Raw genomic sequence first — 12,842 nt, 5'->3', positions numbered from 1 at the left:
TCCTCTAAACCTCCTCCTCTGTCATCTCTTCCTCTCACACCTACTTCCTCCTACCCACCTCTCCTCTCTTGCTCTGGTACCTACTTCCTCTATTCAGTATTACCCATCTTCTTCCTTCCACCCTCTCCTTTCATTGTCACCCCTCCAGCGTTACCCCACTCCTACACATTCCAACACCACCATCCCTATACATCCCATCCCACTCCCACTCTATCCCTTAGACCCCCACCCTTCCTTTCCCAACTCTCGCCCCCCACCCCAACACCACCACCCATACCACACTCAACCAAACCGTACCACCACACTATACATCACCATAGTACACACCACCATACTACACCTTTCCACATCATACCACCCCGCATACACTAGCACTGACCACTTAACAGCGCCTACACAATCATCCACACACCTAGAAAAGCACACACGAACATGTCAAGATCACTAGACCCTTCAACACGCACATATACGTTCTCACATACACACGCATGCGCACCTTCCTTTTCGGATCATCACTATTTAATTATCTCCACTTGTTCCTAGCTCTCCTGCTTGACACCTCTGTCTTTGCATTTGCCATGATAGATCGCTAGCCACTAAACCTTTTTCTGTTTTCTCTCCCTGTTTATTTCTGCGTTCCTTTCTGTTGAAGAGCGTAGGCTCGAAATGTAAATGTCTTTCTCACTTTCCGAGCGTTAAACTAATGCGTCTGTTCGTTGTTTACACACCCGTCTTCGTCTTTTGTTTTGTTGTAAATTCTCACTATATACGCACACACACATAAATATATATACATGTATATATAAATATATATATATATATATATATATATATATGTATATATATATATATACATATATATATATATATATATATATATATATATAAATATATATACATATATATATATATACATATTTACATATATATATATATATATATATATATATATATATATATATATATATATATGTGTGTGTGTGTGTGTGTGTGTGTGTGTGTGTGTATACATATATATATTTATAGACATGTATGTTTATATATATATATGCGCGGTATCCTTTCATAAGAAAAACGAAACATCTCTACCATAAGAAATGCACAAGCCATATTTTCAACACCCCTAATACCTTCATAGTAGCAATGAGGATGTTATAAGCAATAGATGTAAAAATGTCAAAACTCATCTACGAAATAGTATTTCATATATTACGCTGTTTTAAATATTGAAGCACATTTATTCTCAATCTTTTGCTTCTACAAACGACAAACAACGTTTGTAGAGTAGGGAAATTTAAGCAATCTTTCTAAAGACAGCTGTTGCAATCTATCATCTGACGAACTGATAGTCATTCCAGAGAATAATTAGCTAGTAGTGTGGCGTACTGGAACTATTATTGAAATCTGTTTTCATATTAATAGTCTTTTGCGTCTAATCTGTGGATCTAATTCTATATATGTGTGTGCGTGTTTGGGTGCGTGTGCGTGTGCCCGCGCGTGAGCGTATGTATTCGCATGTATCGACATATACGTTGAGTGAGACGCTCATACAAATACACACACACACACACACACACACACACAGACATATATACCTATGGTAATATATGTGTGCATGTATAACATACAGCGTATATATGTATAAGTGTAACTTTATGTATATACTTATATATAAATTAATTTTACCGATACGGCCACTATTTATACGCTAGCCACTGATGTAATCATTTTAATGATTAAATCGTTAATTTACAAGTATAAATAATTTTTTACTTGTCTAGTAATTATATTATACTGTGAGACTGTATTTTCCCCGTATGATTTCTGACGTTAACCACACTGTCGAGATGGCCTAGTAGATATAATGTATACGCGGGAAACGCATGTATACATTACTGTCTGCGAATAGATTTATCGGTATATATATATATATATATATATATATATATATATATATATATATATATAGAAGGTTTAGATTTAGATTCAAGATTGAATATGGTACTTATGCGTAGGCACCAGAATATCGTATGGTATGGTATTATACAAAAACCATTCCAAAAGGATAGGTGATCAAAAATTACATCTCTTTTTATTTATTTTATTAACATACCTCTTATTGTGAAAATATTGGTTAAACTAATATTGTTATCTGTATAACTATACTGATACTCTATTCAGACTAAAAGAAAAAAAAAACCTATTTGACCCATATACCTAGGGTTTTAATTCCTCAACATTTTGATAGTAGTAAAATGACCTGGTACGACTCTGACCAGAGAAACCTTTATAATCTAATTCATTTATAGCCTTGTCCATGCATACTGCTTACACCTTCCCTTTCCTTAGAAGTAATTGTCCCTTATGCTATCACCAATAGGTAAGAGACAAAAGATCAGAGACAGTTAGAACTTTTGTCTAGAATCAATTACTAGCCTGATAGACTCGGCTATGTCAAGATGGATTCATGTATTCCTCCCACTTGGATTTTTATGTATTCTTTCTCCCACTTGGATTTGAAATGTTGCCACAATTATAACATGTCTATTCTACTATTATTTTCTGCATTTTCGTGCAGCTGAAGATTGTTCTACATATTGCATTTAATGTAATGCTCGCATTACTTAAATAAATGGGGTAGCATGAAACATGCGTACTGCAATCATCTTTGAAATCCGTGTTGCTTATTTTGAATTATATATATATATATATATATATATATCTCTCTCTCTCTCTCTATATATATATATATATATATATATATATTGTTTATATATCTATCGGTGCATTTCTACCGAGGATTGCAAAGCAATTTCTATAGCAGGGCATGAAATCTTAAGATATAGGATTATCCGGAATTTTGTAACTCTTCTTGCCCATTCACTCGCATCCGACCTAGGGTTATCAATAGAGAACTAATTTAGAGTGGACTGTGGGTATTTGACATCTACTTTTAGCGTATAGGCGCTAGCATTCCACAGCCCTTAGTTATAATTGTATTATATAATTATATACTTAAATATTAATTTTACCGATACGATCACTTTTTATACGCTAGCCCCTGATATAACTATTTTAACTACCTGGAACCGTGTGGAAATTCATGGATTATTTAAATATCGTCCAATGAATAGTTATCATTTAATTAAAATTGTTCAATTTGCACTAGTTTGCTTAATGAAAGATTCTATTAGCTTTTATGTTATATCTATTAATAATATAAGTATATATCAAGTTAGTGTGTGAAAGTGTATGCTAAATACGTTACAGCGCTTCCCTATATACAATGTTTCTAGTGTAGGTGATTCCCCTTCTGCGACCATGAGTGGATTCGTTTTGAGTTATCGCTTTAACGCTGACACTGTTCATCGCCCTGGCACTTGAAAATAGCTACGTAAAGCTGGCCATGAATGAAGAATGGCTGTGGCAAGTGTATGTCAACTCTATTGAATGTTTACCTCTGTGCTTTATTGATTGTCATAGAATAGGACAGACGAACCAGGAACTGTGTTCGTTGAAGAACGAAAGGAATGTTTGCAGCGCTTGGTTTAATTTTGATACTTGGAATGAGTACAATCGTGTGAGAATAAGATCCCCTTATAAATAACGCTTCGATGCTATGCTCGTGGAGTTGAAGTACATCCAAGCGAGTTCCAATCCATAGACATTGTGTTATAGATAGGTTTCTAAGAAGCATAATAATTACTCCAACTTTTAAGTTAAGGCGATGGGAAAGCATTCCGGAAGGTGTGAGAGAGTTTATAGACTTCATATGATAATTGAGCTTCTTCTTCATTATCAGAAGTTACTGAGTTGGTGCTTAGATATATCTTAGATTCGGTGGGGCAAGCTACTTAGAATTTCTTCATTTCTTCATTAACCAGTCCGAAATTTTAAGGGATAAGATCACTCTATTTTTCATCTCTTCTACTGTGCAATTGTCAAATACATAAGATACCAAAAACTGTTACATCTGCTGCCTCAGAATTGTCAATAATATCTTCTGCTGGATTATCAAGGGAGCTTTGAAGAAATCCACTTCGTAGTTGTAGTAGCAACCTCGAAAAATTTTCTTCATTTGCATTTGTTCTCATGTTTTGCGTAAGTTGCAATTGATGAAAATTATCCCACATAAAGGAACGTTTGAGTCAGGCATCGTGTACAGCTGCACGAGGAGCTCTGGAAACAAATGGAAGGACTTGACTAAAATCTCCTGCTAGTACGATAATTTTGCAACCAAATTACTATTCATAATATCTATTAAACAATTATCTGTAGTTTTCAAAGCATAAACTGGTATCATTGAAACTTCGTCGGATCTATTTTAAAACGGGGGCCACATTTTTCATTAATGTTTTACGTAGTGTTTGGGTACGGAAAGACTTTCAAACTTCGTATACTTATCTATATTGTGTTATAGAACAGAAAATTATTTTTGTATTCGAATTTATTTCATGTAAAAAATTGTCTTATTTCGATAATTTCAACCAATCACTGACAAGTATTCAGTTGTTTATATTTACTCCTTTGGCTGATTAAGCGATGTAAAGCGTATTTGATCTCCATACCTTCGTTTTATTTGTTTTTTTCATTTTAAATTTGCTTTAACCCTAACCCTAACCCTACGGTTAGGGTTAGGGTTAGGGCTAGGGTTAATTGTTTCAGAATCGTTTGTTTATGTAGTCGGCACTTAATGTATATCGGCTGAATGGACGTCAGTGATTGGTTGAAATTACAGAAATACGACAACTTTAACATGGAATAACTTATGGATTTCTTTTTTTTTTAAGAAAACTAAGAGAAAAAGATGTTTTATATGACACATTCTACCAGTGTTCCAAGTTTCAAAGTGTTTCGTTAATGAAAAATGTGGCCCCCGTTTTTAAAAAAATCCGCTTCGTCTATATATGTGTGTGTGTGTGTGTGTGTGTGTGTGTGTGTGTGTGTGTGTGTGTGTGTGTGTGTGTGTGTGTGTGTGTGTGTGAATGATTGGCTGCCTGTATTTACCCCACCTTCCCACACACAACCTCTTTACAACCGGCGTTAGCATGTTTACCTGCCCGTAACTTAGTAGTTCGGCAAAAGTCAACCATAGAATAAGTACTAGTCTTTTATAAATATAACACCTTAAATAGATACTTTATACTAACAAATTAAAACCCGTCAAGACGGGTCTCCAGCATAGTGCAATCAAATAAAAGAAGCAAGTAAAATATATATATATATATATATATATATATATATATTTCTCTTTCTCTGTTACTTCTTTCAGTCATTTGACTTTGGCTATGCTGGAGCACCACCTTTAGTCGAGCAAATCCACCCCATAGCTTATTATTTGTACTCGAAATATATAAATCTTTTCATTCCTTTTTCTTTTATTCTTTTATTGGTTTTAATAATTTGACTGCGGCCATGATGGAGCACTATCTTCAGTCGATCAAATTGAACCCAAGAGTTATTCTTTGTAAGCCTAGTACTTATTTTATCAGTCCCTTTTGCCACGCCGCTTTTTACAAGGACGTAAACTCACCATCATCGCTTGTCAAGCGATGGTAAGGGAATAAACACAGACACCAGACACACAAATACATATGTGCGTGTGTATGTGTATATATACATGTGTATATATATATATGCATATATATATTTTTATATATATGTGTGTATATATATGTATATATATTATATATACATATATATATGTATGTATATATATATATATATATATATATATATATATATATATATATATATATATATATATACATATATATATATATATATACATATACATATATATATTCATATATATGTGTGTGTATATATATATATATATATATATATATATATATATATATATATATATATATATATATATATATATATATATATATATATATATATATATATATATATATATGGGTGGGGGATAGCACAAGAACGCAAAACATCCAGACTGTTAGGTGATACAAAAACGGACAACAAAATATCCAGATAGGCGATACAAAGAAATCAAGGATGGGTCATTCCGAGTTTTCTTTCCTCAATCGAGTTCCTCTTTCAAATGAGACAAAGAGTTAACAGGGCTGCAAAAAAAGAAGTGCTCAAATAAATGAGGCAAGCATAATTAAACATTAACGACTTTATATACGATATCAAACCTCCAACATGCATCATATATAAATAAATATTTCTATGGCTTTCATAATATATGAATCAAAATATAAAATATATAAAACATACAAATACAGAAAACCACCAAAGGTAAAAAATATACATATATGCGAAAAAACGTTACAACTTGACACACTCCTAGTATTTTAAGTATTTTATGAATGTTTAGTCGTTTTTTGATGGGACGTTACTATACGTGTTTTTTTTTTTTCGCATATACGTATATTTTTTTTTACCTTTCGTGGTTTTCCGTATTTGTATGTCTTATGTTTGATTTATATATTATGAAAGCCATGGTAATATTTATTTATACATGATGTATGTTGTGGGTTTGATACCGTATATAAAGTCGTTAACTCATTTTAATGTTTGTTCTATAACCAATGCTTAATTATCTATATACACTTTTACTCTCTCTTTTATATATATATATATATATATATATATATATATATGTGTGTGTGTGTGTGTGTGTGTGTGTGTGTGTGTGTGTGTGTGTGTGTGTGTGTGTATGTATGTATGTATGTATGTATATACGATGGGCTTCTTTTAGTTTCAGCCTACCAAATCCACTCACAAGGCATAGTAGAAGACACCTGCCCAAGCCACCACGCAGTGGGACTGACTCCGGAACTTTGTAGTTGGGAAGCAAGCTTCTTTATTTCATAAAAATTCGCCATACGGCGTTACATAGAGGGGACAAACAAAGACAGACAAACGAAGAAGCTTCGGGCTGGACGCGGACATTAATGAATGGAGATGAATACACAAGAAAGAATGAAAATGGGAGAGGCACCAGCGTCCGCCGACTGATAACTTCTCTAAAACTTTGTTCAATACATGTCGGTCAAATTTGTAAAACAAATTATTAACACAAATGTTCTTCCTCATTATATGAGGCAACAAGCCACTTATAAATGTTCATATAATTCACTGGGGCTTTTATCCTCCCCATATCTACAACCTCTTTTCACTAACGCCCACGCCCTCTCTAGGCACTCTTCGAGTGGCGTGTCGGCATTTCCCGGCGCCGTGAAGAATATTTCTTTGAGGTCAAAAAATTTATTCGGTACGTCCCACGTTGTGACCTCTACAGCTATCTGCGGAGGCCACTCGGGATCCTGTATGCAGGCCATGGCCTCTCCCCCAAGACTCTTTTCTAATTATTTTTCTACTTCCCCCTCCCTAAAGAAGAAAACTAACGTTTCTTCTTCCTCCGGAGAAGGGAAAGACATTTCCACAGTCGCGGCACAATTCCCAACGGCTGTGGTTCAACATTCGTTTGCACTTTTTTCTTTCTATTCTTTTTCTTTTTTCCGGTGGGAGAGGAGGAGTCCTCTGGTTTACCCGTGGGACTCAATCCCTCTTCCACCTCTACATGTCTTTGAGGTTTCGGCGGGCTGTCATTAATGCCCACCTTCCTCTTTCTACCTCTATCTGTTGGGGCTACCGCCTCCTCATTTTTTCCTTCCTGCCGAGCAGGACTACTTTCTCCAACGGGTGGTCGTTCCTGGGACACTTTAGTGTCCCGGCGGTAATCCTTCTTCAAATGGCCAGGCTCCAGACACCGGTGACATCTAGGTTGCCGACCCTCAAGTATCACCGGATACCTGCAGCCAGTCATCTTTAGGAAGTTCGGAAATACAATATCTCCCACAGCTACCGGGGTCCATAGGGTCAAAGTTGCCTTTGACCCTTCCCAGTCAACTGCGGGAGCCACGTCTACATTTAGTAGCCTTGGTCCACTGTCTCCCAAACCCCGCCGGATGGCCTCTGTGATCCATCCAGCTTCGGTACCTGGGGGAAGTCCGCATACCCAGGCTCTCACAATTTTTTTTCCACAATAAGTGGGGAGGAAAAAAATCTCCTCCCCCTGTAGTGGTTGGCTGGCTGCAGTGCCAGCCTCTTCGGGGGGGGTCAAAGAGCAACCCCACCGTTGCAAATTTGACTCCCCTTGAGACAAAAAAGCTCTTCGCTGGCAGACACGCCGCCAGCTCCTTCTCTATCGTTTCTTTGTTGAAGAGGGCAATGGCATTGCGTGACCTCGAATAGGTCCGCAAGACCACTGTCCTCTTTTCCGTCTCTCTCACCCACTGCTTGGGCGGTATAACATCCCATTCCAAGAGAGTGGCTTCACTGTTCACTTTTTTTTCCCATAAATTTCGAAAAGATCACAAATGAATAAATAGAGTTTAAAAAAAAACAAAAACGAAGAAAGAAAAGAAAAATAAATAAATAAATAAAAAGAAAAGGGAGAAAAACAACAGTTCAAACACGGAAAAAAAATTCCAGCCACTAGGTAATCCGAGCTTCTTTCAAAAGGTACTCCGATTCAAGGTACTCCGCTGCGTTTTCGGCAAAAATTTGCCAAACCAAATATTTTTACTCTTGTGATGAATCGAACACTCGAACCACAAGCAGCAAACACAAATTCCTTCACAAAATTTTTCAGCAAAAAATGCTAACAAATATTTTCACTGCTCAATTCGTTCACCCAATTTTTAAGCAAAAATTACTAACAAATATTTTCACTGTACAATTCGTTCACAAAGTTTTTCAGCAAAAAAATGCCAACAAATATTTTCACTTCACAATTCGTTCACAAATGTGAACACAAAGTCTTATTTTTTTGTTTTCCTGGCTAAAAAGCCAAGCAAAAATTTTCACTCTATGGCAGGAGCGAACCCGCCTACCACAGAGAATGAACGGATCTTTTTTAAAACGGGGACCACATTTTTCATTAATATTTTACGTAGTGTTTTTGGTACCGAAAGACTTCCAAACTTCGTATACTTATCTATTTTGTGTTATAGAACAGAAAAATATTTTTGTATTCGAATTTATTTCATGTAAAAAATTGTCTTATTTCGATAATTTCAACCAATCACTGACGTCCATTCAGCCGATATACATTAAGTGCCGACTACATAAACAAACGATTCTTCGTTTTATTTGCTTTTTTCATTTTAAATTTGCTTTAACCCTAACCCTAGGGTTAGGGTTAGGGTTAGAGTTAGGGTTAGGGTTAGAATTAATTGTTTCAGAATCGTTTGTTTATGTAGTCGGCACTTAATGTATATCGGCTGAATGGACGTCAGTGATTGGTTGAAATTACAGAAATACGACAACTTTAACATGGAATAATTTATGGATTTCTTTTTTTTAAAGAAGACTAAGAGAATAAGATGTTTTATATGACACATTCTACCAGTGTTCCAAGTTTCAAAGTGTTTCGTTAATGAAAAATGTGGCCCCCGTTTTAAAAAAGATCCGAATGAACATAGAATTTTGTTCGTAAACGAACAAACACAAAAAACCCGCCAAAGGCATGCGAAAATGTCGCAATGCTGAACAAAAACCTGCTGAAAATAATACACAACAAATTATTGCTCAGCTGAGAAACAAAACCGACTTACCTTGGCGAGTTCTTCAAATGTTCTTTGTTTTCATTAATTGGACGGAGCACAGCTAGTCCACATCCACCTCTGTTCACTGGAAGCAAGATTCTTACCACACACCCACGCCTACGCCTAATGTTTATATATGTATTAGAACATACGAGCGTACATTTATATTCTTGTATATACCCAGCTCTGGATGTGTGTATGAGTATATGTGAGTGTGAGTGCGTGTGTGTCTGAGTGTGTATGTGTGTGTGCGCGCGTGCGCATTTTGCATTCTTTAGATTACTTCTTTTATTTAATGCTATGTTCTATTTTAGAATATATATAAATTCACAATTTATATAAAATAGATAGTTACAGTTACTGGTTTTAGCATCCAGTATCTAGCACGCACGCACAAACGCACACGCAAACACACACACACACACACACACACACTCACACATACGCAGAGAAAAATCTACCCCGAGAGATGTATTAAGCCTACCGCCATCGTTATGCATACACATAGTCACACATGTACGCGTACACATAGGTCTTCAATGTAAACTGTTTAAAAAATATCCCCCCAAATATAATTCATTGTAACATTTCACGGCTACACACCGCACCGAATTATTCTGCTTCGCTTGGTAGGTTCGTGTAGCAATATAGACTAACAGAAGATTGTTAGCTGCTCGCTTCTGTTTCCTTTTGAGAAAATAATCGAAGTTTTCACACGTGGTTGAAATTGATTTAATGAAAGTTAGAGATAGACAAAGAGGAAAGTACATGCGAACTGCCTTGCTTTTGACTGGTGTTCTATTTATCAACCCTAATATATAAAATTAAAATTTAAACTCGAACGAATTTTATATCAGCACTTGTAGTTTAGGATTTGTCCGGCACTCGAAAGATGATGATAACCCACCGCTATCTAGCTCTTTTGAAATAGAAACTAGAACTTAGTAAGAGGAATTTCTCCACTCTATATTTTCTACGTAAACCCGCTGTTTGATCACACATCTGACCGAATTACACTTACAGTAAACTCTTTAACATTCATCGAGATCAGCTAATTTTACAACTACAACATGACTGCAAAGGTCTCAAATTAATTTCGAAAGCTTTTCCTCATAAATCCTCATCCAAGCAGCTACTGTGTATTTTTCGAAATCCTTCTGCACGCTCGCTTTGCAGATCTTGTCTTAACACGGTTAGGATTTACCGAGAACTATAACCCCATTAGAGAGTACCGAAAGAATTATTTCACTCTCGTTGTAAACATTCTCCAAAGCAGTTACTACAGATATTTGATAAATTTCTTTCAAGGATATAACGAAAATATCTTGTTTCAATTCGTCTATAATACATAGGAAGAAGGAACTGAACACCCAGCAAGAGAATGTATCAGCGGCGACAAAGAATTCCATTTTTCATTGGATCACTAAACTGAAAATTTCGTATAGAATATTTTCAGATATTACACCAGCCTTCGATATCTCTTAAAAGGATTTAAAGAACATTAACTAATTGCTGTTATCTGAAGATATTCTGACTTCATATCTTTCAGAACTCTGAATTTTCACAATCTAATGGATTTGAATGAATGGCTGTCATGTCTAACGTACGATGTGATGTAGATACTTCTCGATAAAAAGAAGTCTGAACCGAGTAATCTAAATTATATCATAGCAATCTCACACACTCTCTCTCTCTCTCTCTCACGCGCGCGCGCACACACACACGCACACACACACACACACGCAAACACACACACACGCGCACGCACACACATACATCTATGCATCTCCGCGCACACACATCCATATATGTGTATATATATATATATATATATATATATATATATATATATATATATATATACATACACACATACACACTAGCAATGCATCCCGGCGTTTCCCCACTGTTATGACCAACAGCCACATTGTATTATTTGTTCTATTCTTATGGGCAGAATCGGCACAGTTGATATATAGTGGGCTGGATTACTGGCGTAATGGAAGTTATTGTTTGTTTAAAACTGAAAGGGGGAAGGTACAATTTGCATAGGCTTGCATTAAAGTGCTTTCGGTTCTTAAGAATGATCACAAATTATGTATTCTTTCATCGTATAAAAGGGGGTTATACGATTTTGTCCAGAAATCGCATTTTGAAAATTTTAGCTTCCGCCCCGTCCCCACCGCAATTTCTTAATTTGTAACTTTTTTTCCCAACTTTTTCTTCGTAATCTCGTAGAAAAATACATAGATTACGAATCTGAGAAATGCATATGTTTTGTTTTAAGGTTTAATTTTTCTTAAAGAAACTCTCAATACCCCTTTCCCCGCTTTCAAAAATCTAAAACTTCCCAATGTTTCACTTTGGCCTGATGTTTCACGCATGCTTAGAAACATCAGTAGTGAAACAGCAGACGTAAAAATACCAGACCATTACCAGAAAATCCCTCATTCTAGAAACAACAGGTAAACGCCATTGTTCCCCCGCTTTCTAAAAATCTAGAAGTGAAACATTGGGAGTTAGCAGCGTTTTGAAAGTGATGAAGTGATGGGTGGATATTTATGAAGGAGATTTTAGTGTTTCTTTAAGAAAAGGGGAAGAAGAGAATTCTCGGTGGATTACAAATTATAATAATAATAAAAATAATAATGATAATAATAATAATAATAATAATATTAATAATGATAATAATAATAAAACTGGAAAATTTTTAAATTAAAGAAATTGGGATGAGGAGGGAGAAAATTGAAATATTGAGAGCGTGTTTTTTTAGGGGAAATCCTAATCTCCTATATCCAAATCTTAGGAATCGGAAGAAATTTAGGAAATAATAAGGTGCGGCGCAAATGGGCATTGCTAGAAACAACAAGTAAAGGGCAGGATTTCTGAGAAAACTTCCTTTTAAGTTTATATCGAAGATCAGGTCCTTAAATACGCTCATCACAAACAAATTACAGAATAGGAAAAGGCCATTTCAATTGGGATTGAGCTGTAATTTTGCGCGTGCACACACCAAGAAATAACATAATTCGTACAGAACTTTTATCTAGTGTGTGTGTGTGTGTGTGTGTGTGTGTGTGTGTGTGTGCCAAAGGAAATTACTTTATGGCATTCTTTTGTTTGGAGCAACAAAGTTGTCATCTAGATGTGTGTAAGTGCATATGAAATGGACGTGGGTGTGTATGCGAGAGAGAGAGAGAGAGAGTGTGTGAGTGAGAGAGAGAGAGTGAGTGAGTGAGTGAGTGAGTGAGTAAGTGA

At 35.8% G+C, this 12,842-nt stretch overlaps 2 long non-coding RNA genes across 7 annotated transcripts in view; one reads left to right on the top strand and one right to left on the bottom strand.

The window, feature by feature from the left end:
- LOC128247578 (uncharacterized) overlaps window positions 1-12,842 on the top strand; it is a 189,238-nt gene that overhangs the window by 8,235 nt on the left and 168,161 nt on the right. The window lies entirely within an intron of this gene.
- LOC106872892 (uncharacterized) overlaps window positions 1-12,842 on the bottom strand; it is a 51,500-nt gene that overhangs the window by 25,587 nt on the left and 13,071 nt on the right. For 2 of the 6 annotated variants that reach the window (XR_001409810.3, XR_001409811.3), the window contains one exon: window positions 3,447-4,179. The exons of the other annotated variants lie outside the window; for them this stretch is intronic. This is a non-coding gene — a long non-coding RNA (uncharacterized LOC106872892). Of the gene's footprint in view, window positions 1-3,446; window positions 4,180-12,842 lie in introns of those variants that run through there. 6 annotated transcript variants of the gene reach the window in all.

The sequence above is a fragment of the Octopus bimaculoides genome, chromosome 4 (genome assembly GCF_046866305.1).
Source record: "Octopus bimaculoides isolate indiv1 chromosome 4, ASM4686630v1, whole genome shotgun sequence".
In the NCBI taxonomy this organism is placed as follows: domain Eukaryota; kingdom Metazoa; phylum Mollusca; class Cephalopoda; order Octopoda; family Octopodidae; genus Octopus; species Octopus bimaculoides.
Note: the sequence above shows the minus strand (reverse complement) of the source record. Positions and strands in the feature narration are given on the sequence as shown.